The sequence below is a fragment of the Eschscholzia californica genome, unplaced genomic scaffold, assembly GCF_041429995.1.
Source record: "Eschscholzia californica isolate CP2 unplaced genomic scaffold, dmEscCali1.0.p SCAF_6, whole genome shotgun sequence".
In the NCBI taxonomy this organism is placed as follows: Eukaryota; Viridiplantae; Streptophyta; class Magnoliopsida; order Ranunculales; family Papaveraceae; genus Eschscholzia; species Eschscholzia californica.
Genome location: NW_028238483.1, coordinates 8,177,329 through 8,181,122, shown reverse-complemented (window position 1 = coordinate 8,181,122; position 3,794 = coordinate 8,177,329).

The following is a 3,794-nucleotide window of genomic DNA, read 5'->3' as shown; positions in this document are numbered from 1 at the left end:
ATAGTTTTCCCACAGAGAAAATATTTCCGAGAAGATGAGAAAATCGTGTTCCTTTAGGGTCTGTTTGGTTTGTCTATAAAATTATTTTCCCATCTGCTGGAAAATACTTCCCTAAGGCCCTGTTTGGTTGTAAATTAGCAAGAAAGTTAATTCTCTTCCCACTTTGCTCTCGTACTTTAAATTGTTTAAATATTTATCTCTCCCACCATGATTAGCTAACTCTCTTTGACTTAGGGTTCTTGATGAAGTCTGAAAATATTTTGATAATCCTTTTCATGGCTTAATATCTTAAATGCCTTAATCGTTATAATATTAAATTCTTAGTATTGACATAGGGAGATTTCTTCATTAGCTATGCTTTTCATTTGATGGCTCATGTTTAGGTTAAGTCCTTTAATGAGTCATGCTTATAAATTGATAGTTAATAGTTGCGACTTTTTATTTTAAAACTTCGAGTTTAGACTTTAGTGTTATTCGGCTTTAACTAGAACATTTTCCGGGGTTTGGTACATTCGGTTACCAAAACTTGAGTGATAAAGAAGATATGCTTGATTAGATCATCATTAATACATGTTAAGATGGATTCCAAAAACCCTAGGTCATCTTCCCCCCATTTGAGTTCATACATTTGTTTTAGCATTTTATTATTTTATACCAAAAACTAAATTTTCAAAAACAAAAACCGTCTTACTTCCAAGTCTTAGAATAGGTTTCACTTAGTCTCTGAGGAACGAACCGGTCTTACCGGAATTATCACTTGACACCCGTATACTTGCGGGTGGTGACCTATTTAGGTTAACCTTCTAGGCCCATCAGGACCAATATTATATCTTGTGGTCTACGGTTTGGAGTTTAGATTAGAAGCATCCACTTGAAGTTTTATATTAGAAGCATTATGAACATCAATTCATTAGCTCTCCAGAAGAAAAAGTTGAAACTAACTTAGCAATGTAGAGGGAGTGGTTTCTATAGTTCTCCTAGTAAATAATAAGTATGCTATAAAGAAGAAAGGTTGAACATAACTTAGCTAAATCTCATGTTCCTTCTTCAACAAAAAAAAATTCCATGTTCCTACTTATAATATTTACATTTGTTATTATGCAGATTTTATTCCCGAAATCAAAAATTAGAAAAACACGTAAACTAATTCTTTTCCCCTTTACGAATCAAACAGTGGAAAATATGAAAATATTTATAGAGCAAATATTTCTCGGGGTAAATTTTTCTTGGGGTAAATATTTCTCTATTATTTTTCTTTTTCCCAAGTTGCTATCAAACACAACCTAATAAGAAGGGTAAATAAACTCAGTCTCACATTACAATTGCAAGAATTGTAAGACAACCTGAAACAAAGAGGTTAGAATTCATGAGTTAAATACCATTAGTTCGCGTTGCGACTGCAGTAGCCCGCAACGTATACGTCCTTAACTGAAGCGTATTAGAGCGGATGTAGCTTGCAATTTACTGCAAACAAACAGAAAATAGAGGACAACCGTGAGAGAATAAAAATGATTCATTCCTCATTACAGACGCGACCAACTATCCTTGTTTCACACAGTTCACATTCTCTGTGTTTATAGTCGTTCCAACTTTCAAAACGAAAGAATGATACTTTATACAGATGAAATAAGTCAAAACTGAAACTGAAATGGAGTAATCTAAGGAAAAAACTAAGAATAGAAGTTTGATGAATAAAATCCATTGACCTCCAAAAGGTGCAAACTTTATTGGGGTTTCCCTCAATATATGAAGTCATATGAAAATTATCTCTTAATAGGATTTTCCCATAAGAACCTAATCTTTACAGACGCAAGAGCTTCTCTGTCGAAGGTGTAAAAAGAAAAAAAATTGAACCTAAAATGATCAAGCCTAACATAACTTTCATCCAAACCTAAACAGGAAAAGTAAATATGAAGAAGATACTTACAATGAAGTTTGCCTCTCATTCGACGCCAAGTTATTTTAAACACTTCAAAACTACTACCACTGAACATTGAATTTTTAGATTGGGCATCAATTTAGCTAAGTGGAGACTTCAAACAAATGAGGATGATCATATATGGTTCAACTTTTTCAGAAACATAAAAGATAGATGATGGGTCATGAAAATGTCTCATCTAGGTCGTTTAATTTAGCCAAGATCGTCCGTTTTGAGTCCTTATTATAATAAAATGGTTGATTTTCTTGATTAGGTGTGTTTTGCAGAGTTAGGTGTGAAAATGGTTAAAAATAAGAAAAAAGATGCATGTAGGGTATTTTGGTCATTTGGAGTCAAGGACATTTTGGTAATTTGGCCAAGGTCAGTGCATGGGTTAAAAGTACAGTCCAAGATGAGCCCGTGGGAGAAAACATAAGTCAATTCAGAGTCCGGACGAGGGAATTATGTAAAGTCAAAGTTAGGTCAACGTTTGGTCAACACTCGGGGATAATGTCGGGCACGGTTCTGCCGCGCGGTATCCCAACAGACACATGTCGCATCCTAGAGGTTGTTGCATCCAAGTTCCGTACTCCCGCTTAGCAGCGAAATGGACCCATCAACACGCTTCAGTGTAGCGCGTTACATCATAGTTCGGTAGCCCCACTCTCACTTTTTAATCTTCACTATAGGCTTCCGTGTTTTATAGATCCAATGGTTGCTGAACATTATCCAGTTCTTATACTTCCGTGTTGCCCGAAGTAACATAGAACCTGTGCTTCCAAACACGTGGCGCTATCCCAACCCTCAAGATCCGTGAAACCTTTCATCCAACGGCTTCTGTACGTCCCGCAAGTTAGCTCTATGGATCCGGCTATACCTTAGCTTCCGAATTAAAACCTAACGGACAGAAGACGTGTGGTCCCCTATTTTCTACTTTTAAGTCTCTGGAAATTACCACTTTAGCCCTCAACTTTATCCTACCTCATTTTCAACCAATAAGAATCCTTCTCTTGAGTAGAAAGTGACTATAACTTCCTCTCATTTTTTCCCAATTAACTCCTAAAATCCTAGCCATCAACCCATCTATAACTAAATCTCTACCTCTCTCATTTCTCTCTAGACTTGAAAACCCTCTCAATCCATCTTTCTCTACTCCTTTCTATTTCTTTCCCATACCTTCTTCTTCCCTCTTATTAGTATTAGTAGTAGTAGCTAGTCTTCTTCTTACTACTCCTTCCTCTTCTTTTTAATACTACTACTACTTCTTCTCTACCACTATTATTCTTCCAATAATAGTCTTCTCCTTCTTCCTTCCATATTCTTCTATCATCTTCATCCCCTTTCATATCTTCTTTCCAACTTCTTTCTACATCTAATTTCTTCCTTCTCTTTCATTTTCTTATTTGGGTGCCAATAAAATAGTTATTACTTGGAATTTTTGGAGTAAAATTCTTGAGCACAAATGGAGCAAATTTTGGACAAAATGAAGATACATGAGTATAGGGATTTTGAACATTCTTGGTGATTTCTTTCCATTAATTTCTTAGTATTTTCATTTATTTTACAATGTCAATGAATGTTACTCTAGATTCCATGTATAGTTAACTTAGAAATCTAAGGTTGTAGATGAACCCATTTTGGATCTTTGTAATACTTGTTCTTGATTAATTAATTCCCTTGATGTGCTTTAATGTCTATTGATTGTTTATCTATATGGATTGGATTTTTTTCCCATCACTCATGCCTCATAATTAGATATTTCATACTTTCATTAAGTTGTTAGATGGAGTATGATATTTAGATGATGAATGATAGTTAAGCGATCTGAATCTCTATAAGGAAGACAATTAGAATTAGTAATTATAAAATTGTTTTA